The following is a 24,640-nucleotide window of genomic DNA, read 5'->3' as shown; positions in this document are numbered from 1 at the left end:
TCCTGTATTCATTGACTCCGTCACAAAGATGGTTGATACTTTCATGGCTATTCTCACTTAGCACCTTTGGGTATACCGTCCGACTCTGGTGATTTATTTGTTTTGAGGTTTGAACCAGTTTAGCACCTCCATCCCAGATATGTCAAAACCAACCAATGCTGATGAGAACGAGGGGTGGTGAGATGTTAAATTAGTAGTAGACTCTTCTCCCCTGCCGTATTCACACCTTCCGCTAATTTAGGTGCATGTTTTGGCCAACAGCGCATGACGTAAATAGGGGTCCAAAATTCAGGGTCCCGATAAGGCCGATTACCGCCAGAAGGCAAAGGCCAGGCAGCGGATTCCAATGGTCGCCACCAGCCAAATTCTGCCGGTCCCCAATTCCGCCCCGCTGATGCTGAGCAGCCATAAGTGTGTCATCAGTGCGCGCACCACTGGGACCCTCCACCTCCGTTGAAATTCAGGCTGAAAAATCTAATGCCGGCTGAGTGGTATCCCTGACAGCTTTCTCTGTTGGTGCACCTTGTATTCCCTCTGTGAGCCCTGGCTGCGCGGCGACTATTAAAGGTGAGGGCCCACTGGCACAGTTGCAATTTTATTTTTTTTGCTAGCCGACTTCCATGTCAGCCGGGCTATTGTGCCCCCTGGTTCGGCCGGGCAGCCAACAGGCTGCTGTCCTGGCCAAAAACCTCCCTGGTGGTCCAGTGGCCAAACTTCAATATTTGCCTATTCTCTCCCCTTTAAAGGAGGCGAGATACGTGGTGATGCAGTCGCTCAATGATGTCACCACCGCTCTGCTGCTGTGTGACAGCGGCGGAGAATCTGTCCCGCCTCCACTTCCGCCCCTCACCAGCACTTACCACGGCATTTCCGCCACCATTATGACCAACTTCCTGGCCGCTTCAGAAAAAAGGACAAAGAGTTGAATATCGATCAAGAGTCGACTTCATCCTACCCGGTGGTGAAAACACTTAAAAAACAGTAAGTGCGGCAGGTTTCTGGCGGGCCTGAATTTCGGCCCCATACAATTGTGCGGCCCATGACCAGTTGTGGGCCCACCAGAGAAAGCCGGCATCGCAGCCCAGAAGTAGGCTAAGAATACAAGATTTTTTTTATTTGTCCAGCTCCTGCAGCATAGAAAAAGAAGTGACAGATAAAGCTACTTCCTCCCAGAGTGCTTGCATTTTTGTCCAAACCAGACTGCCCCTTCAGATTCAAGAAGTATCGGTTAGTGGGCGGGGCTATTATTAAAATGCCACATACTGCCACTCTAATTGTGCAAGATTGCAATCGCAAAATATGGCATGTTAATCAGTCGATCTGTCCTGATCTCCTGGGTAACTCTGGCAGAGTCACGACCAGAGGTCAACAGTACCCACTCAGCAACACCTCCACTGGTGGGACAGCCCAGCAGATTCAGGACTATAAAGGTCTGTCACTTGGTTTAGGCATCTCTGGAATTCAGCTTGACTAATCTGGTAAGCAAGGGACCAGCAGCATAAAAGCTTTCTACAATAAAACAACAATAAAAAAAGGACGTGGATTTATATAGTGCCTTCCACAGCCTCGGGATGTCTCAAAGCACTTTGTAGCCAAGTAAGAACTGTTGATGTGTCGTCACTGTTTTAATTTAGGAGATGCATTAGAATGCATTAGAAGGCCTATAAAGGCCAGCGGGGAGTTTGTGAGGCAGTCGAAGAGGCTGGAGATCGAGGAGCAATGTCGGGAGGCTTATAAAGGCCAGCCAGTACAGCTGCAGCTGGGAGAGAAGGCAAAAAGAAGTAGAAAGAAATTGAAAGGTGACATCACAGTCAAGGGGGTAAGTGATTGGCTGGTGATTGGTGAGTAGTTTTTCTTTTTCTTTATCAGTAAGTAACCTTTTAGCATTGTTGTTGCCAAATTAAGTTAATATAAGGGTTAAGTCATGGCAGGAGAGCTCAGACACATGTTATGCTTCTACTGTAATATGTGGGAAGTCAGAGACCTTCCTGTCATGTATGTGACCTCTATGTAACACCACTGCAATACTGTATATACTTAAGCAATGCACACCTTGACCACAGGGGGTGAACTTGTGCGAGACACTCCTTACCTGGTCACCCAGGGATATAAAGGGAGTCCCATGCAGGGTCATCACTCCTTGGTTCTGTGAATAAAGGTTCAGGTCAGAGAGTGACCTTGTCCATAGAATGTGCCTTGTGTGGATTTTGTGCCATTGAGTAAGGACATTACATTGTCGACGAGAAACAGGAATCAACGTCCCACGAGAATAGACACCGGTAGCACAGAGGAATGGTACTGTGTTGGTGAGGACTGGGACGATTTCATTGAGAGGCTCCAGCAAAGCTTTGTCATGAAAGAATGGCTGGGAGATGCAGCGGTGCGACAAGCAAAGTGACAATCTGCTGACTAGCTGCGGAACTAAGACTTACGAGCTCATGAAGGATCGACTAGCACCCGAAAAGCCGACGGACAAAACCTTTGAAGAGCTCAGCAAATTAATCGGTGAGCACCTCAAACCGGTGAGCAGCATACACATGGCACGACACAGATTCTATACCCACCGACGTGAAGGAGAGAGCATACTGGACTTCGTTGCGGACCTCCGGCGTTTGGCCAGCCTCTGTGAGTTCACAGACGCCTGCAGGGGGGAGATGTTAAGGGATTCTTTATTGAGGGCATCGGTCATGCGAGGATTTTCCGAAAGTTAATTGAGACCAAGGACGTGACTTTGGAAGCGGCGACGTTGAAGGCTCAGACTTTCATGGCGAGGGAGGAGGAAACCAAAATAATATACGTGCGCAATTCTGCCTCCAACGCGGCGGGGGATCAGGGAATCAATATCATAAACGCGACTCAGAGCCCCACAAGCAGGCAAGGGCAGTTCAACACACTCCAGGCAGCAATAGACCCCAGAATAGGTTTTCAACAGATATAATGGCAGGCTGAACGGACATTTATAGCATCACAGTGGACAATGCGGTCCGGGATGGGGCCATTGACACCCACTAACAGGGTACTCAAGGGCAGTCAAAGGGACAATCAGCGAGGAATGCCGGGTCATAGCTCCTTTGTTCACAACAATGGGAATCTCAGCTCATGCTGGAGGTGTGGGGGCAAACACTCTGCCAGGACTTGCAGGTTTCAACAATTTGTCTGCAGAAATTGCAACCTCAGAGGCCATTGAGCTCAAATGTGCAGGAAGCCTGTAACCAGGCTAATTTACGAGGTGGATGAACCAGAAGAGGGGTCTGTGAGGCAGGATGAATCTTGGGGAAAATCAATGGACGTTCAAGTTCAGAGGGTTCATGTGGCAAACATTCACAGCTCATATACCAAAACGCCACCAATGATGAGGAAGGTTTTATTAAACGGCATCCCTGTACGCATGGAGCTGGACACGGGGCCCAACCAGTCATTCAGGAGCGTTCAACAATTCGAAAAGCTATGGCCACTTAAAGCCAGTAGACCCAAACTAGAACGCATTGAGACACAACAACGGACGTATACCAAAGAAATCATTCCAGTACTAGGCAGTGCAATGTTGACGGTCACACACAATGGATCAGTGAACCGGCTGCCTTTCTGGATTGTCCCGGGCAATGGTCCCGCACTGTTGGGAAGGAGCTGGTTAGCTGAGATGAACTGGAAATAGGAGGATGTGCATGCAATGTCATCTGTGGAGCGAAGTTCGTGCTCACAAGTCCTACAACAACTTGAGTCACTATTCCAACCTGGCATCGGGTCACTCAAAGGTACCAAAGTAGTGATACACATCACCCCGGACGCCAGACCAGTGCATCACAAAGCCAGAGCGGTGCCGTATGTGATGCGGGAGAAAATTGAGAGCGAATTGGACCATTTGCTGAGAGAGGGCATCATCTCGCCCGTTGAATTCAGCGACTGGGCGAGCCCCACCGTTCCCATCCTAAAAGCAGATGGCTTGGTCAGGATCTGTGGCGACTACAAGGCCACTATCAATCGGGTGTCCCTACAAGATCAATACCCGCTCCCGAGAACGGAGAATCTTTTTGCCACGCAGGCAGGCGGCAAGCTGTTACCAAGTTGGATCTCACTTCAGCCTACATGACCCAAAAACTGGCCGAAGAAACCAAACTACTGACCACAATCACCACGCACAAGGGACTGTTTGTTTACAACAGGTGCCCGTTTGGCATTCGATCAGCGGCCGCGATTTTTCAAAGAAACATGGAAAGCCTGCTTAAATCCATTCCTGGAACAATCGTATTTCAGGACGACATCCTCATCACGGGTCGTTACACCGAGGAACACCTCCACAACCTGGAGGAAGTGCTACGCCGACTGGACCGGGTAGGCCTGTGACTCAAGAAGTCTAAGTGTGTGTTTTTGGCTCCTAAGGTTGAGTTCCTGGGCAGGAAGGTTGCTGCAGATAGGATTCGGCCCACCGAATCCAAAACAGAGGCGATTCGACGAGCGCCCAGGCCCGGCAACACATCGGAGTTGCGTTTATTTCTGGGACTCTTGAACTATTTCGGGAAATTTCTGTCAAACTTAAGCACATTGTTGGAGCCGCTTCACATGTTCCTGCATTAGGATTGTGATTGGTTTTGGGGGGCCTGTCAAGATGGGCTTTCAATCGGGCGCGAAACCTACTTTGTTCAAATAAGTTATTGACCCTGTACGGCCCCTGTAAGAAATTGGTTCTGACATGTGATGCATCGTCCTATGGGGTAGGGTGCATGTTGCAGCAGAGTAATGCTGAGGGCCAACTACAACATGTGGCTTATGCTTCCAGGTCACTCTCTCAACCAGAACGGGGATATGGGATGGTTGAGAAGGAGGCACTCGCATGTGTCTATGGTATAAAAAAAATGCATCAGTACCTTTTTGGCAGGAGGTTCGAACTAAAAACGGAACACAAGCAGTTCACATCCCTGTTGTCAGACAGCAAGGCTGTCAATGCCAATGCGTCAGCCCGCATACAGCGATGGGCTCACACACTGGCTGCTTATGACTACTCCATCCGGCAGCGGTCTGGCACAGAAAATTGCGCTGACACGCTCAGCAGGCTTCCACTGGCCACCACCGAGGGGCAGCAGAACAAAGCACTGAGATGGTCATGGCCGTTGATGCCTTTGACAGCGTAGGCTCCCCCATCACAACCCGCCAGATCAAAATCTGGACAAACAGAGATCCCCTCCTATCTCTGATTAAGAAATGTGCCCTAACTGGAGATTGGGCGCCCGCACACGGAGCATGCCCTGAGGAGGTCAGACCGTTCCACAGGCAGATGGATGAGCTCTCCATCGAAGCTGACTGCCTACTATGGGGCAGCCGGGTAGTCATGCCCCAGAGGGGCAGGGAGGCATTCATCAGGGAACTCCACAGCGAGCATCCAGGCATCGTTCTGATGAAGGCCATTGCCCGGTCACATGTTTGGTGGCCGAGAATTGATTCAGACCTGGAACACTGTGTTCGCAGGTGCACGACGTGTGCCCAGCTGGGTCATGCCCCCAGGGAGGCCCTGCTCAGCCTGTGGCCCTGGCCCACCAAGCCATGGTCATGTATTCATGTAGACTACCCAGGCCCGTTCATGGGAAAAATGTTTCTCATTGTGGTAGATGCGTAATCGAAATGGATCGATTGCATCATTTTGAATTCATGCACGACATCCACCACTGTGGAGAGTCTACATGCGGTCTTTGCAACCCACGGCTTGCCGGACATCCTTGTTAGCGATAATGGCCCATGTTTCATGAGGTCCAAATTCAGGGAGTTCATGTCGGGCAATGGCATCAACCATGTCAGGACAGCACCGTTCAAGCCGGCCTCCAATGACCAGGCAGAACGTGCAGTCCAAATCATTAAACAAGGCATGCTCAGGATTCAAGGAACTTCCCTTCAATGCCGCCTATCGCGCCTCCTGCTGGCCTATAGGTCCTGACCGCACTCGCTCACAGGGGTCCCGCCCGCTGAGCTACTTATGAAACGAACACTCAAAACTCGGTTGTCCCTCATTCACCCAGTCCTGACCGACATAGTTGCGGGCAAGCAGCAGACCCAAAATGAGTACCATGACCGAAATTCAAGGGGGAGATGCATAGAAATAAATGACCCTGTATTTGTCCTCAATCACGCCGTGGGGCCCAAATGGCTTGAGGGTACTGTAATAAACAAAGAGGGGAACAGGGTCATCGTGGTTGAACTTAACAATGGGCAGATATGCCGTAAGCATCTGGACCCAAGTAAAAAAAAGGTTCAGCATAGACATTGAGGAACCCGAGGAAGATCATGAGATGGTGCTCACACCACCGCCAGTGAACGAGCAACAAGAACATTCAGCAGCTTGCACAGTCCCGGCGGTCAGTCTGGACAGGCTGGAATCACCACAGGTGACAGACACTCATGCCACGGCTCAAAAACCAGAGCCCCAACTGCGGCACTCCACGAGGGAGCATCGATCACCTGAAAGACTTAACCTATGATCCAAATAAGACTTTGGGGGGGAGGTGGCGTCATGTATGTAACCTCTATGTAACACCACTGCAATACTGTATATACTTAAGCAATGCACATCTTGACCGCAGGGGGTGAACTTGTGGGAGACACTCCTTACCTGGTCATCCAGGTATATAAAGGGAGGTCCCATGCAGGGTCATCACTTCTTGGTCCTGTGAATAAAGGTTCAGGTCATAGAGTGACCTTGTCCATAGAATGTGCCTCGTGTGGGTTTTGTGCCATTGAGTAAGGACATTACAATTCCGGTGTCCCTGATGACTAAGTGTGCGGGAAGTGCATCCGCCTGCAGACCGAATTGCAGCACTGGAGCTGCGGATGGATTCACTCTGGAACATCCACGCTGCTGAGGATGACGTGAATAGCATGTTTAGTGAGTTGGTCTTACCGCAGGTTAAGGGTACATAGCCAGATAAGGAATGGGTGACCAATAGGAAGAGCAGTGCAAGGAAGGTAGTGCAGGGATCCCGTATGGTCATCTGCCTGCAAAACAGATACACCGCTGTTGGGGAGGATGACTCATCAGGGGAGAGCAGCAACAGCCAAGTTCATTGCACCATGGGTGGCCCTGTTGCACAGGAGGGCAGGAAAAAGAGTGGGAGAGCTATAGTGGTAGGTGATTCTATTATAAGGGGAATAGATAGATGTTTCTGCGGCCGTAACCAAGACTCCAGGATGGTATGTTGTCTCCCTGGTACAAGTGTCAAGGATATCTCGGAGCTGGTGCAGGACATCTTGAAAAGGGAAGGTGAACAGCCAGTTGTCGTGGTGCATATAGGTACCAACGATATAGTTAAAAAATGGGATGAGGGCCTACGAGACAAATTTAGAGAGCTAGGAGCTAAATTAAAAAGTAGGACCTCAAAAGTAGTAATATCAGGATTGCTACCAGTAATGCATGCTAGTCGGAGTAGGAATTGCAGGATAGCTCAGATGAATAGGTGGGTTGAGGGTTGGTGCAGAAGCGAGGGATTCAAATTCCTGGGACATTGGAACCGATTCTGGGAGAGGTGGGACCAGTACAAACCGGATGGTCTGCACCTGGGCAGGACCGGAACCAATGTCCTGGGGGGAGTGTTTGCTAGTGCTGTTGGGGAGGAGTTAAACTAATATGGTAGGGGGATGGGAACCTATGCAGGGAGACAGAGGGAAGTAGAATGGGGGCAGAAGCAAAAGATAGAAAGAAGAAAAGTATAAGTGGAGTGCAGAGAAACCTAAGGCAAAAAGCAAAAAGGGCCACATTACAGCAAAATTCTAAAGGGGCAAAGTGTGTTCGAAAGACAAGCCTGAAGGCTCTGTGCCTCAATTCAAGGAATATTCAGAATAAGGTGGACAAATTAACTGCCCAGATAGCAGTTAATGGTTATGATGTAATTGGCATCACGGAGACATGGCTCCAGGGTGACCAAGGCTGGGAACTCAACATCCAGGGTTATTGAACATTTAAGAAGGATAGACAGAAAGGAAAAGAAGGCAGTGTGGCATGCTGCTTAAAGAGGAAATTAATGCAATATTAAGGAAGGACATTAGCTTGGATGATGTGGAATCGGTATGGGTGGAGCTGCGGAATACCAAGGGGCAGAAAAAGCCAGTGGGAGTTGTGTATGGACCATCAAAAAGTAGTAGTGAGGTTGGGGACAGCATCAAACAAGAAATAAGGGATGCATGCAATAAAGGTACAGCAGTTATCATGGATGACTTTAATCTACATATTGATTGAGCTAACCAAAGTGGTAGCAATGCGGTGAGGAGGATTTCCTGTCGTGTATTAGGGACGGTTTTCTGGACCAATATGTCGAGGAACCAACTAGAGAGCTGGCCATGCTAGACTGGGTGATGTGTAATGAGAAAGGACTAATTAGCAATCTTGTTGTGCGAGGTGCCTTGACGAAGAGTGACCATAATGTGGTAGAATTCTTTATTAAGGTGGAGAGTGACACAGTTAGTTCAGAAACTAGTGTCCTGAACGTAAGGAAAGGTAACTTCGATGGTATGAAGCGTGAATTGGCTGGAATAGACTGGCAAATGATACTTAAAGGGTTGACAGTGGATAGGCAATGACAAACATTTAAAGATCACATGGATGAACTTCAACAATTGTACATCCCTGTCTGGAGTAAAAATAAAACGGGGATTAAGGATAGTGTTAAATCCAAGGAAGAGGCATGTAAATTGGTCAGAAAAAGCAGCAAACCTGATGACTGGGAGAAATTTAGAATTCAGCAGAGAAAGCCAAAGGGTTTAATTAAGAGGGGGAAAATAGAGTATGAGAGGAAGCTTGTCGGGAACATAAAAACTGACTGCAAAAGCTTCTATAGATATGTGAAGAGAAAAAGGTTAGTGAAGACAAATGTAGATCCCTTGCCGTTGGATTCAGGTGAATTTATAATGGGGAACAAAGAAATGGCAGACCAATTGAACAAATAATTTGGTTCCGTCTTCACGAAGGAAGACACAAATAACCTTCCGGAAGTTCGAGGGGACTGAGGGTCTAGTCAGAAGGAGGAACTGAAGGATATCCTTATTAGGTGGGAAATCGTGTTAGGGAAATTGATGGGATTGAAGGCTGATAAATCCCTCGGGCCTGATAGTCTGCATCCCAGAGTACTTAAGGATGTGGCCCTAGAAATAGTGGATGCATTGGTGATCATTTTCCAACAGTCTATCGAATCTGGATCAGATCCTGTGGACTGGAGGGTAGCTAATGTAACACCACTTTTTAAAAAGGGAGTGAGAGAGAAAACGGGTAATTATAGACCGGTTAGCCTGACATTAGTAGTGGGGAAAATATTGGAATCAATTATTAAGAATGAAACAGCAGCACATTTGGAAAGCAGTGACAGGATTGGTCCAAGTCAGCATAGATTTGTGAAAGGGAAATTATGCTTGACAAATCTTCTGGAATTTTCTGAGGATGTAACTAGTAGAGTGGTCAAGGGAGAACCAGTGGATGTGATGTATTTGGACTTTCAATAGGCTTTTGACAAGTCACACACAGAAGATTGTTGTGCAAAATCAAAGCACATGGTATTGGGGGTAATGTACTGATGTGGATAGAGAACTGATTGGCAGACAGGAAGCAGAGAGTCGTGATAAACGGGTCCTTTTCAGAATGCCAGACAGTGACTAGTGGAGTGCCACAGGGCTCAGTGCTGGGACCCCCGCTCTTTACAATATACATTATTGATTTAGATGAAGGAATTGAGTGTAATATCTTCAAGTTTGCAGATGATATTAAACTGGGTGCGGGTGTGAGCTGTGAGGAGGATGCTAGGAGGCTGCAGGGTGACTTGGACAGGTTAGGTGAGTGGGCAAATGCATGGCAGATGCAGTATAATGTGGATAAATGTGAGGTTATCCACTTTGGGGGCAAAAACAGGAGGCAGAATATTTTCTGAATGGCGGCAGATTAGGAAAAGGGGAGGTGCAACAAGACCTGGGTGTCATGGTTCATCAGTCATTGAAAGTTGGCAAGCAGGTAGAGCAGGTGGTAAAGAAGGCAAATGGTATATTGCACTTCATAGCTAGGGAATTTGAGTATAGGAGCAGGGAGGTCTTACTGCAGTTGTACATGGCCTTTGTGAGGCCTCACCTGGAATATTGTGTTCAGTTTTGGTCTCCTAAGCTGAGGAAGGACATTCTTGCTATTGAGGGAAAGCAGCGAAGGTTCACCAGACTGATTCCCAGGATGGCTGGACTGACATATGAGGAGAAACTGGATCAACTCGGCCTTTATATACTGGAGTTTAGAAGGATGAGAGGGTGGCCAAGACTGGTAATTAAACATACAGGGGTATCTGACGATTCAGAAAGATAGACAAGAAGGGAAAGGAGGTGGAGTAGCTCTGTTAATAAAAGATGATATCAGGTCAGTTGTGAGGGATGATATTGGCTCCAATGAACAAAATGTTGAATCATTGTGGGTGGAGATTAGAGATAGAAAGGGGAAAAAGTCACTGGTCGGCGTCGTTTATAGGCCCCCAAATAATAACTTCATGGTGGGGCGGGCAATAATCAAGGGAATAATGGAGGCATGTGAAAAAGGAACGGCAGTAGTCATGGGGGATTTTAACCTACATATCGATTGGTCAAATCAAATCGCATGGGGTAGCCTGGCGGAGGAATTCATAGAATGCATACGGGATTGTTTCTTAGAACAGTATGTAACAGAACCTACAAGGGAGCAAGCCATCTTAGATCTGGTCCTGTGTAATGAGACAGGAAAAATAAACGATCTCCTAGTAAAAGATCCTCTCGGAATGAGTGATCACAGTATGGTTGAATTTGTAATACAGATTGAGGGTGAGGAAGTTGTGTCAGAAATGAGCATACTATGCTTAAACAAAGGGGACTACAGTGGGATGAGGGCAGAGTTGGCTAAAGTAGATTGGAAACAAAGACTAAACGGTGGCACAATTGAGGAACAGTGGAGGACTTTTAAGGAGCTCTTTCATAGTGCGCAACAAAAATATATTCCAGTGAAAAAGAAGGGCAGCAAGAGAAGGGATAACCAGCCGTGGATAACCAAGGAAATAAAGGAAAGTATCAAATCAAAGACCAATGCGTATAAGGTGGCCAAGGTTAGTGGGAAACGAGAGGATTGGGAAAATTTTAATAACAGCAAAGAATGACTAAAAAAGCAATAAAGAAAGGAAAGATAGATTATGAAGGTAAACTTGCGCAAAACATTAAAACAGATAGTAAAAGCTTTTACAGATATATAAAACGGAAAAGAGTGATGAAAGTAAATGTTGGTCCCTTAGAAGATGAAAAGGGGGATTTAATAATAATGGGAAATGTGGAAATGGCTGAGACCTTAAACAATTATTTTGCTTCCGTCTTCACAGTGGAAGACACAAAGAGCATGCCAAAATTTGCAGGCCACAGGAATATGGGAAGGGAGGATCTTGAGACAATCACTATCACTAGGGGGGTAGTGCTGGACAGGCTAATGGGACTCAAGGTAGACAAGTCCCCTGGTCCTGATGAAATGCATCCCAGGGTATTAAAAGAGATGGCGAAAGTTGTAGTAGATGCATTCGTTATAATCTACCAAAATTCTCTGGACTCTGGGGAGGTACCAGCGGATTGGAAAGCAGCTAATGTAACACCTCTTTTAAAAAAGGGGGCAGGCAAAAGGCAGGTAACTATAGGCCGATTAGTTTAACATCTGTAGTGGGGAAAATGCTTGAAACTATCATTAAGGAAGAAATAGCGGGACATCAAGATAGGAATAATGCAATCAAGCAGACGCAGCATGGATTCATGAAGGGGAAATCATGTTTAACTCACTTACTGGAATTCTTTGAGGATATAATGAGCATGGTGGATAGAGGTGTACCGATGGATGTGGTGTATTTAGATTTCCAAAAGGCATTCGATAAGGTGCCACACAAAAGGTTACTGCAGAAGATAGAGGTACGCGGCGTCGGAGGAAATGTATTAGCATGGATAGAGAATTGGCTGGCGAACAGAAATAAGAGAGTCGGGATAAATGGGTCCTTTTCTGGTTGGAAATCAGTGGTTAGTGGTGTGCCACAGGGATCAGTGCTGGGACCACAACTGTTTACAATATACATCGATGACCTAGAAGAGGGGACAGAGTGTAGTGCAACAAAATTTGCAGATGACACTTAGATTAGTGGGAAAGCGGGTTGTGTCGAGGACTCAGAGAGGCTGCAAGGAGATTTGGATAGGTTAAGCGAATGGGCTAAGGTTTGGCAAATGGAATACAATTTCGGAAAGTGTGAGGTCATCCACCTTGGGAAAAAAAGCAGTAAAAGGGATTATTATTTGAATGGGGAGAAATTACAACATGCTGTGGTGCAGAGGGACCTGGGGGTCCTCGTGCATTAATCCCAAAAGGTTAGTTTGCAGGTGCAGCAGGTAATCAGGAAGGCAAATGGAATGTTGGCCTTCATTGCGAGAGGGATGGAGTACAAAATCAGGGAGGTCCTGCTGCAACTGTATAAGGTATTGGTAAGGCTGCACCTGGAGTACTGCGTGCAGTTTTGGTCACCTTACTTAAAGAAGGATATACTAGCTTTGGAAGGGGTACAGAGACGATTCACTAGGCTGATTCCAGAAATGAGGGGGTTACCTTATGATGATAGATTGAGTAGACTGGGTCTTTATTCGTTGGAGTTCAGAAGGATGAGGGGTGATCTTATAGAAACATTTAAAATCATGAAAGGGATAGACAAGATCAAGGCAGAGAGGTTGTTTCCACTGGTCGGGGAGACGAGAACTAGGGGGCATAGCCTCAAAATACGGAGGAGCCAATTTAAAACCGAGTTGAGAAGAAATTTCTTCTCCCAGAGGGTTGTGAATCTGTGGAATTCTCTGCCCAAGGAAGCAGTTGAGGCTGGCTCATTGAATGTTTTCAAGTCAAAGATAGATAGATTTTTAACCAATAAGGGAATTAAGGGTTACGGGGAGAGGGCGGGTAAGTGGAGCTGAGTCCACGACCAGATCAGCCATGATCTTATTGAATGGCGGAGCAGGCCCGAGGGGCTAGATGGCCTACTCCTGTTCCTAATTCTTATGTTCTTATGTTCTTATGATCTCATAGAAGCATATAATATTCTGACGGGACTGGACAGGTTAGATGCGGGAAGAATGTTCCCTATGTTTGGGAAGTCCAGAACCAGGGGACACAGTCTTAGGATAAGTGGTAGGCCATTTAGGACTGAGATGAGGAGAAACTTCTTCACTCAGAGTTGTTAACCTGTGGAATCCCCTGCCGCAGAGAGTTGTTGATGCCAGTTCATTGGATATATTCAAGAGGGAGTTAGATTTGGCCTTACGGCTAAAGAGATCAAGGGTTATGGAGAGAAAGGAAGAAAGGGGTACTGAGGGAATGATCAGCTATGATCTTTTGAATGGTAGTGCGGGCTTGAATGGCCAAATGGCCTACTCCTGCACCTATTTTTCTAAGTTTCTATGTTAGAACCATCAGTGTGGTAGATGCTGTCTACAGGCCAGTCCTTTGTAATAGCATCACTAAAAAAAAGTAAAGGCTGCAAGACAGGTCTGCTGCAATGTACCCAGGTAATATTGGAATCATTGGGCTCAAATTTCCTCAGGAGTTGCCCCGCTTTTTTTTGGAGCAAGTAGCTTTTTTTGGAGTAACTTAAAAATTGCAAATTTCCCCATTTAACTTGCTCCAGTGTAAGTCAGTTAGTTAGGGTTTTTTTAGTTTTGTTTTTTTCTCCAAAAGAGGGTGCTCGCAGCCACTTACGCCTCTTTTGGCCAGAGAAGCAAATTTGGCCAGCTAAAAGTTACTCCAAACTAACTTAGGCCAGTGTATGTGGCCACCTTTGAAGGCAAAGAAAAACCTTACCTCCATTTAAGAAATCAGCGCAGGTCGCCAGAGATAGCAGGGGGGAAGGTGATTTTGAGGATTCTAAACACTTTCACAGCATCAGCGCAACATCACAACATTTTCAGCACAACATCTTCACAACATTATCTAAAATCAATGAAAGATAAATCGGCTGCTGAAAATACAGCAGTCCTGCCTTGCCGACTGCACAATGCACCGGCTAGCCCTTCGGCCAGGGCTAGGGGCGGCAGGCATGCATGACTGTCGGGGTGAGGGATGTTTTTGTTTTTTTATAGTTGTTCCTAAATGTTGTGTGGTGATAATGGAACATGATTCTGTCTTAATGCAAAAAATCTTTTATCGGGAAATTTACAATGCACTTCAACAACAACAAGAACAACAAGAACAACAACAGCAAAGAAAGGCTGCACCCATCTCTCGCCCACATATCGGGGAAAGTGCACTTCCTCATAGGGGCGGTGATGGCGGTGGGAGGGGCTGGGGCCCCGGCTTGGGTCTCAACAGAGGCTGGTGTGGGGACTGCAATGGGAGTGGCATTTGATTGTCAGGTCTGTGTGCCCTTATGGCAGCAGCTAGCTCCGTCATGGCCTCTGCCATCGATTGCACTCCCTCTGACATGCCCATCCTCAGTTCCCATCTCAGTGCTGATATTTCTCCTGACAGTGTCGCAACCTCATCATGCACCCCACTGACCATGGCCACAAGTGATCGGGTAAGAGCATTGGTCTCCTCACCCAATAACATAACCTGATACACATCTGATGAAGGCTGCATCTCAGGAGAGACTGGTCGGCTTCTCTTTCCCTTCGCCGTGGGTCTGTCTAGCACCACCCCTCCAATGCGAGGCACAGGCTGGGATGGTAGGGCCCTGGTTGTTCCAACATGCATTCCACCACCGCCACTGGGACCCGCAACCTCGGAAGGTGTGAAACCAAGGAATGTCATGGAAGAGCTCATGGAGGTATCTGGCAAAGTGATGCCCTGTACCATGGACTGATCCGTATCACGATCAGCGTTCTCCCGTGAACACAGATCCATGAACCCCTCCTCCCCCCCAACCACCTTAGTCTGGAGCTGACGCATCTGGATCTTCTTGTTGATCTTCAGATTGTTCAGGATTGTCGTCTTCGAAACATAGAAACATGGAAAATCGGTGCAGAAATAGGTCATTCAGCCCTTCGAGCCTGTACCGCCATTCAATATGATCATGGCTGATCATGCAGCTTCAGTATCCCACTCCCGCCTTCTCTACACATCCCCTGATCCCCTTAGCCGTAAGGGCCAAAAGACTGATTCTCTACCGACTGAGCTATCCGGGCTCTTCTGCAAAATACAACAGATCAGTCAAATGGTTAGCAGCACAGGAGGGTACAGGATGGGTGGCATGAGTAGTCTCATGCATAGCAGGCCAGTCAGTAGGTTGATTTGAAGGGCGCCGATGCATTTTCATGATTGACCCTCACTCTCGCATGTGGGCCCAGCTTGTGCAGAGCTGATTCTTTTTCTGCTGGTGTGACTCAGCAAGGCAGCGACCCTCTGTTCCAGGGGTGATAGTTGGTGCAGATTTGGCGGCCCTCCTCCTGTTCTAGTTCTCTCCCTTTTGTTGTGAGCCAATTTCTTCTGCAAAGATGAAAATATAATTTTTGACACATGGTGAGCTTCTGATGGGTGGGACATATACAGATAATCACAGTAACAATTGCAATTCCAGGTAAAATTTAAGATAATATTTACACTCTTGATGTGACCAACGTCCTGCCATTTCTTTTTACACTGGCTTCCAGTCCTTGCGGTATTCACCCGTGTGAAGAATTCTTCTGCAACTAGGTTCCAGCATCTCCTCAGTTCTTTGGGTGTAACTTTTGTGGGACCACTCTTACTGATATCCAGCTCCGGCCTCTGTCCTCAATGACAGTGACTAGTTTCTCCACCTCCTCATGCAAGAAGTTCTTCATCCTTGTTGCATAGAAACATAGAAACATAGAAACATAGAAACATAGAAAATAGGTGCAGGAGCAGGCCATTCAGCCCTTCTAGCCTGCACCGCCATTCAATGAGTTCATGGCTGAACATGAAACTTCAGTACCCCCTTCCTGCTTTCTCGCCATAACCCTTGATCCCCCGAGTAGTAAGGACTTCATCTAACTCCCTTTTGAATATATTTAGTGAATTGGCCTCAACTACTTTCTGTGGTAGAGAATTCCACAGGTTCACCACTCTCTGGGTGAAGAAGTTTCTCCTCATCTCGGTCCTAAATGGCTTACCCCTTATCCTCAGACTGTGACCCCTGGTTCTGGACTTCCCCAACATTGGGAACATTCTTCCTGCATCTAACCTGTCTAAACCCGTCAGAATTTTAAACGTTTCTATGAGGTCCCCTCTCATTCTTCTGAACTCCAGTGAATACAAGCCCAGTTGATCCAGTCTTTCTTGATAGGTCAGTCCCGCCATCCCGGGAATCAGTCTGGTGAATCTTCGCTGCACTCCCTCAATAGCAAGAATGTCCTTCCTCAAGTTAGGAGACCAAAACTATACACAATACTCCAGGTGTGGCCTCACCAAGGCCCTGTACAACTGTAGCAACACCTCCCTGCCCCTGTATTCAAATCCCCTTGCTATGAAGGCCAACATGCCATTTGCTTTCTTAACCGCCTGCTGTACCTGCATGCTAACCTTCAATGACTGATGTACCATGACACCCAGGTCTCGTTGCACCTTCCCTTTTCCTAATCTGTCACCATTCAGATAATAGTCTGTCTCTCTGTTTTTACCACCAAAGTGGATAACCTCACATTTATCCACATTATACTTCATCTGCCATGCATTTGCCCACTCACCTAACCTATCCAAGTCACTCTGCAGCCTAATAGCATCCTCCTCGCAGCTCACACTGCCACCCAACTTAGTGTCATCCGCAAATTTGGAGATACTGCATTTAATCCCCTCGTCTAAATCATTAATGTACAATGTAAACAGCTGGGGCCCCAGCACAGAACCTTGCGGCACCCCACTAGTCACTGGCTGCCATTCTGAAAAGTACCCGTTTACTCCTACTCTTTGCTTCCTGTCTGACAACCAGTTCTCAATCCACGTCAGCACATTACCCCCAATCCCATGTGCTTTAACTTTGCACATTAATCTCTTGTGTGGGACCTTGTCGAAAGCCTTCTGAAAGTCCAAATATACCACATCAACTGGTTCTCCTTTGTCCACTTTACTGGAAACATCCTCAAAAAATTCCAGAAGATTTGTCAAGCATGATTTCCCTTTCACAAATCCATGCTGACTTGGACCTATCATGTCACCATTTTCCAGATGCACTGCTATGACATCCTTAATAATTGATTCCATCATTTTACCCACTACTGAGGTCAGGCTGACCGGTCTATAATTCCCTGTTTTCTCTCTCCCTCCTTTTTTAAAAAGTGGGGTTACATTGGCTACCCTCCACTCGATAGGAACTGATCCAGAGTCAATGGAATGTTGGAAAATGACTGTCAATGCATCCGCTATTTCCAAGGCCACCTCCTTAAGTACTCTAGGATGCAGTCCATCAGGCCCTGGGGATTTATCGGCCTTCAATCCCATCAATTTCCCCAACACAATTTCCCGACTAATAAAGATTTCCCTCAGTTCCCCCTCCTTACTAGACCCTCTGACCCCTTTTATATCCGGAAGGTTGTTTGTATCCTCCTTAGTGAATACCGAACCAAAGTACTTGTTCAATTGGTCTGCCATTTCTTTGTTCCCCGTTATGACTTCCCCTGATTCTGACTGCAGGGGACCTACGTTTGTCTTTACTAACCTTTTTCTCTTTACATACCTATAGAAACTTTTGCAATCCACCTTAATGTTCCCTGCAAGCTTCTTCTCGTACTCCATTTTCCCTGCCCTAATCAAACCCTTTGTCCTCCTCTGCTGAGTTCTAAATTTCTCCCAGTCCCCAGGTTCGCTGCTATTTCTGGCCAATTTGTATGCCACTTCCTTGGCATTAATACTATCCCTGATTTCCCTAGATAGCCACGGTTGAGCCACCTTCCCTTTTTTATTTTTACGCCAGACAGGAATGTACAATTGTTGTAATTCATCTATGCGGTCTCTAAATGTCTGCCATTGCCCATCCACAGTCAACCCCCTAAGTATCATTCGCCAATCTATCCTAGCCAATTCATGCCTCATACCTTCAAAGTTACCCTTCTTTAAGTTCTGGACCATGGTCTCTGAATTTACTGTTTCATTCTCCATCCTAATGCAGAATTCCACCATATTATGGTCACTCTTCCCCAAGGGGCCTCGCACAATGAGATTGCTAATTAATCCTCTCTCATTACACAACACCCAGTCTAAGATGGCCTCCCCCCTAGTTGCTTCCTCAACATATTGGTCTAGAAAACCATCCCTTATGCACTCCAGGAAATCCTCCTCCACCTTATTGCTTCCAGTTTGGCTAGCCCAATCTATGTGCATATTAAAGTCGCCCATTATAACTGCTACACCTTTATTGCATGCACCCCTAATTTCCTGTTTGATGCCCTCCCCAACATCCCTATTACTGTTTGGAGGTCTGTACACAACTCCTACTAACGTTTTTTGCCCTTTGGTGTTCTGCAGCTCTACCCATATAGATTCCACATTATCCAAGCTAATGTCTTTCCTAACTATTGCATTAATCTCCTCTTTAACCAACAATGCTACCCCACCTCCTTTTCCTTTTATTCTATCCTTCCTGAACGTTGAATACCCCTGAATGTTGAGTTCCCAGCCCTGATCATCCTGGAGCCACATCTCCGTAATCCCAATCACATCATGTTTATTAACATCTATTTGCACAATTAATTCATCCACCTTATTGCGGATACTCCTTGCATTAAGACACAAAGCCTTCAGGCTTGTTTTTTTAACACCCTTTGTCCTTTTAGAATTTTGCTGTACAGTGGCCCTTTTTTGTTCTTTGCCTTGGGTTTCTCCGCCCTCCACTTTTCCTCATCTCCTTTCTGTCTTTTGCTTTTGCCTCCTTTTTGTTTCCCTCTGTCTCCCTGCATTGGTTCCCATCCCCCTGCCATATTAGTTTAAATCCTCCCCAACAGCACTAGCAAACACTCCCCCTAGGACATTGGTTCCGGTCCTGCCCAGGTGCAGACCGTCCGGTTTGTACTGGTCCCACCTCCCCCAGAACCGGTCCCAATGCCCCAGGAATTTGAATCCCTCCCTGCTGCACCACTGCTCAAGCCACGTATTCATCTGCGCTATCCTGCGATTCCTACTCTGACTATCACGTGGCACTGGTAGCAATCCCGAGATTACTACTTTTGAGGTCCTACTTTTTAATTTAGCTCCTAGCTCCTTAAATTCATTTCGTAGGACCTCATCCCTTTTTTTACCTATGTCGTTGGTACCAATGTGCACCACGACAACTGGCTGTTCTCCCTCCCATTTCAGAATGTCCTGCACCCGCTCCGAGACATCCTTGACCCTTGCACCAGGGAGGCAACATACCATCCTGGAGTCTCGGTCGCGGCCGCAGAAACGCCTATCTATTCCCCTCACCATTGAATCCCCTATCACTATTGCTGTCCCACTCTTTTTCTTGCCCTCCTGTGCAGCAGAGCCAGCCACGGTGCCATGAACTTGGCTGCTGCTGCTCTCCCCTGATGAGTCATCCCCCTCAACAGTACTCAAAACAGTGTATCTGTTTTGCAGGGGGATGACCACAGGGGACCCCTGCACTACCTTCCTTGCACTACTCTTCCTGCTGGTCTTCCATTCCCTAGCTGGCTGTGGACCCTTTCCCTGCGGTAAGACCAACTCACTACACGTGATACTCACGTCATTCTCAGCATCGTGGATGCTCCAGAGCGAATCCACCCTCAGCTCCAACTCCGCAACGTGGACAGTCAGGAGCTGGAGGTGGATACACTTCCTGCACACGTAGTCGTCAGGGACACCGGAAGTGTCCCTGAGTTCCCACATGGTACAGGAGGAGCATAACACCCGACCGAGCTCTCCTGCCATGACTTAACCCTTAGATACACTTAAATTGGCAACAACAATGTTAAAAGTTACTGACTAATATAAGAAGAAAAAGAAAAACTACTCACCAATCACCAGCCAATCACTTACCCCCTAGGCTGTGACGTCACCTTTGTTTCTTTCTTTGCCTTCTCCCTGTAGCTGCACCGGTACGCCTCTCGCCGACCCCGGACTCGCGCTGCTCCGAGCTCCCGCCTCCTCGACTGACTGCTCTTGTGTCATTGGTGTATTGGATTTACACTTAGGTGATCTTGAAAAGACACAGTTCTCACCTTGCATGCACCTATGCAGCACTCCTTTCCACTCTCTCAGCCACCCAAAAATCAATATTAACACTATACCTTCCAATATGGTCCACTGCCAATGCTTTTGAGGCACTGAGGACGCTCTCCCTTTAAATGGACGATTGCCAAGGTTCCTGCCCCATTGCACAGGCGCGCACGCTTTAATATGCATAGCACATGCGCGCACGCACAAACGGTCATGCGTCTCTCTGCCGGCACTCGAGGACACGCTGGGCCCAAGCCTTGAGCCCCCTGCCGACTGCGTTGAAAATGCGTGGCCCAAGATCCACCCCCCGCCCCCCGCAGGTTTCTCAGTGCCACGCCACGGGACCACAGGCCTCTGCTAGTGGTGAGGAGCCTTGTAAAAGGGTGATTAATATTGTCCTAACTATATTATCATTAAGCAATCTATTCCAGGCTAATTTCAGAAAATGGTTATGCCCATAATCCAACACTGGTCATTTCTATGCTTCCTTCTCAAGTTGTTTGTTACTTAACTCAGGTTTATGTTGTAAATGTAGCTTTCGATTTATTTCACTGCAGATGCACTTGACAATATTGCTAGAATGCTGAACCTTACTACATAGAACATCAATCCCATCACTCCCCACTCTTGAGTCTGTTTCCAAATACGAGTAATTTCTGCTTGTTACCAAACCCGTGTGGAGGCTGGTGTGCAACGGCCACCACACGTTAAAAAAAATCCATGCAAAGGCATCTCCCACCCATCAACATGTAGCTCGGGACCTGGAATATTAGGTCCTTCATTGACCTTTGAACTCATCCCCTTTTGGTGTGGAAGCAAGTCGTCCTCGAAACGAGGGATCAACTATGAAAATGGTAACACCTTCATTAATGGGTATGGGAATAGTTCATAAGGAATAATGTGTCAAGCTGTGGCTCAGTCGCAAACTCGACTCTGAGTCAGAAAATTGTGAGTTCAAGTCCCACTCCAAGGGCTTCAGCACAAAGATCTAGGCTGACATACCTGTGTAGTGCTGATGGAGAGCTGCACTGTTGGAGGTACCATCTTTCAAATGAGACGTTAAACCGAGGCCCTGTCTGCTCTCTCAGGTGGACGTAAAAGATCCCATAGCACTATTTTGAAGAAGAGCAGGGGAGTTATTCTCCGTGTCCTGGTCAATGTTTCTTTTTAGGTGGTCCCTTGTACCGAGGATGACTTGCTTCCATATCTCTCAACCAACATAACAAAAATAGTTTATCTGGTCATTATCACGTTGCTGTTTGTGGGAGCTTGCTGTGCACAAATTGGCTGCCGCGTTTCCCACATTACAATAGTGACTACACTCCAAGAAGACTTAATTGGCTGTAAAGTGCTTTGAGGCGTACAGTGGTCATGAAAGACACTATAAAATACAAGCCTTTCTTTCTAAAATGTGAAAAGTCCTTCAGTTCTAGTGTCTGAAGAAGCCACTCTGTTTTGGAATTTCAAGAACCAGACCATGATGGTATAAAAGAAGTGAGTGAGCATTTAAAGTTGTTGTGGGTGTGGGTGAGAGTGGGGCGTGGGAATCCTTGCTTACAACCTAACGCCAATGCTGTCAATGCATTCTCCAAACCTACAAGTCTTTGAAGACAGGATTGTAGGTGTTCAATAAGACTTTTCAGAATAACTCATGATCTGAGTGCAGGATAACAGAGCACTTTAAAAATTGAGTGGCAGGAATGGTGGACCTGCCCTTCACATAGTAAGTAACCTAGTTTCAAGGAGGTGTATATCTTTAGTCCATCTATCGCACCTATTATAGATATTCCTTTGGTACATCCTTTGGTCGGAGTTGCTGTCTTTGGGATAAGATGTTAAACCGAAGCCCCGTCTGCCCTCTCAGGTGGACGTAAAAGATCCCATGGCACTATCTCGAAGAAGAGCAGAGGATTTTCCCCTGGTGTCCTGACCAATATTTATCCCTCAATCAACATGATAAAAACAGATTATCTGGTTATTATCACGTTGCTGCTTGTGGGAGCTTGCTGTGCGCAAATTGGCTGCTGCGTTTCCCACATTCCAATAGTGACTACACTCCAAAAATACTTCATTGGCCAAAAAAACAATTTGAGAAGTACAGTAGTCGTGAAAGGCGCGATATAAATGCAATTCTTTCTTTCCTTTATATTTCCAATAACCCTGAACCCCATCTCTGGGATTGGAGTCAAAATCCAGCTCAGATTTTAGTGAATGTCTCCTGTCTTTCCAAACTATAAAAGTACAATATTGAAAAATTTTAAGAAAACAAAATTGCCATAATCCAACAATTGTCAAGGCCTGATTTGAAAGCTACATGATTGGTAGGAACAACGAAAAAATTCATAACTTGGAGGAACTTTTCTCAGGTGCAGGTTAAAATACATGAGGAATGGTTCTGCGACAGAGCATGAAGTATAAAGAGTGGGCCCTTTGAACATCGTGGGCCACCCTGACCTGTGAGAGGACACCACCGCAGGCCGGGAGTATAAAGAGCTGGAGCGTGCCACTACAACTTCCAGCGTGAGTCGTCTCAAGTGTGCGACTAGGTGATGTCATCAAGGCCCAGGTCACTGTTTAGACCGTGGGCAGGAACATCGGTGGGGCCCAGGTACAACAGAGGAGCGGAAAGGTCAGGGCGGATGAGCAGCAAGAGATCGTGGCGGATGTGCGGCAAATGATTAAGGCGGAGGAACGGTGAGAGATCATGGCGGAGGTGCGGCAAATGTTTGATGCAGAGGTGCGGTGAGAGATCGTGGCGGAAGTGCAGCAAATGTTTTGTGGTGGAGTAGCGGCGAGAGATCGTGGCGGAGGAGCGGTGAGAAATCGTGGCGGAGGTGCGGAAAATGAGGGTGCAGGGCCCAGAAGAGCCAAGGGCCCAGGGACAGCACGGGCCAGCCCACACTGCGATATGTGTGTACACTAGATCCATGCAGCAGAGCAGGTCTCCAGTCATCCTGGTTAACCCTTGCCACTGGATAAAGGCCTAGTTCTGTCAAGCCCATGTGGTGGCTGATGTGCAATGGTCACCACGCGTTAATAAAATCCACACGCAGGCATCTTCCATCTCTGGAGTTCAGGACTGGAATATCGGGTCCTCCATTGAAACATCTGTGAACTCATCCCTTTTGGTGTGGAAGCAAGTCATCCTCGTTCAAGGGACCACCTATGATGATGATGATGATGATTAAAACAGCCAACAGCTCCATTAACATATCATGGAAAGAATTAAACGTTAAATGTTCATTCGTTAGTAACACACAGCCTAATTTCAGGACCATTTTTGCAGTAGATCAGGAGGAGTTGCTCCAGCATCCATTATCCTTAATCCTGACCACATGATGCTGGTATTGGGCACCAATAGCAGCAACAAGGGCACGAGGATTGGCCTGAATTCATCTGGACGAAAGAACAACTTTCATTTATACAACGCCTTTCACGACCACCGGTTGTCCCAAAGCGCTTTACAGCCATTGAAGCACTTTTTGGAATGTAGACCCAGTTGTAACATGGGTTACGCGGCAGCCATGAAGATCCATCCCAACGATGAAGACCATGGTAAATACGCTGTGATGACTGCTCACTTTCTAGGCTCAAACATGAAGATTGGATCCAGGGGCCACATACTCGAGACATCCTGCATCTCAGCAAGCTACACAGACCAAAATTTTCTGCTTCTGTGCTTTGTACCCTTGATCTTCCTGTTTGTTTAATTGCATGGAAGGACAATTTTAGGCTAGCAAGTGTGCATGCAGAAAATTCCAACCGCTTCCTTTAGGATTGCGAGGCGGAATGGAAAATTAGTAAGCACGAAAAAAAATTATACAGCAGACTTGTAACATTTGTTTTCTCAGTAAAATTTAGCACTGGACTGAAAATGTGGTTTATTGGCCTGTAAATCCCGGCCTCCCCGAGTCCGTACTGAGTGTCTACGGACCCAGCATGCATTGCAAAAGCCGGTTTTCAGCACATAATGTGCATGCGCTGAAAACTGGCTTGTCAAGCATCTCAGGAGCGAGGACATTTACAAGGGCAAGGATGTGGTATTTACGCATATCTTACCCAGCAAATGTCCTCAAAACTCTTGCACCTGATAAAAACAGGCACAAAGCCTACTTTTACAGGCATAAGAGTTTTAAAACATACAAAAATATAATTAAATTAAATTTAAAAAACACATTTTATGATAACAAGCCCTGCCCCCTAAGGTAATTTTATTTTCAACCCTAATTACAAAACTTGAAAAAAAATCTCAAAAAATATATATTTTTTCGAAGGCATTTATTAACTTTAATTTCAATTAATTTTAATTACGTGAGGTGTGTTTTTAATTTTTTATTATGGTGTTTGGTGTGTTTTTTTTCTCATTAATAGCAATGAGAACTCGTAGATACAGAGTTCTCATTGTTATTAATGAGAAAGCTGTGGAATACTGTACCTGATTGATTGAGCAGTCACACGTGACTGCACCTTCTGTATGGGAACCTGGAGGACGGGATA

Source organism: Pristiophorus japonicus, chromosome 1 (genome assembly GCF_044704955.1).
Source record: "Pristiophorus japonicus isolate sPriJap1 chromosome 1, sPriJap1.hap1, whole genome shotgun sequence".
NCBI classification, from domain to species: Eukaryota; Metazoa; Chordata; class Chondrichthyes; family Pristiophoridae; genus Pristiophorus; species Pristiophorus japonicus.
This window is presented reverse-complemented; position numbering follows the sequence as displayed.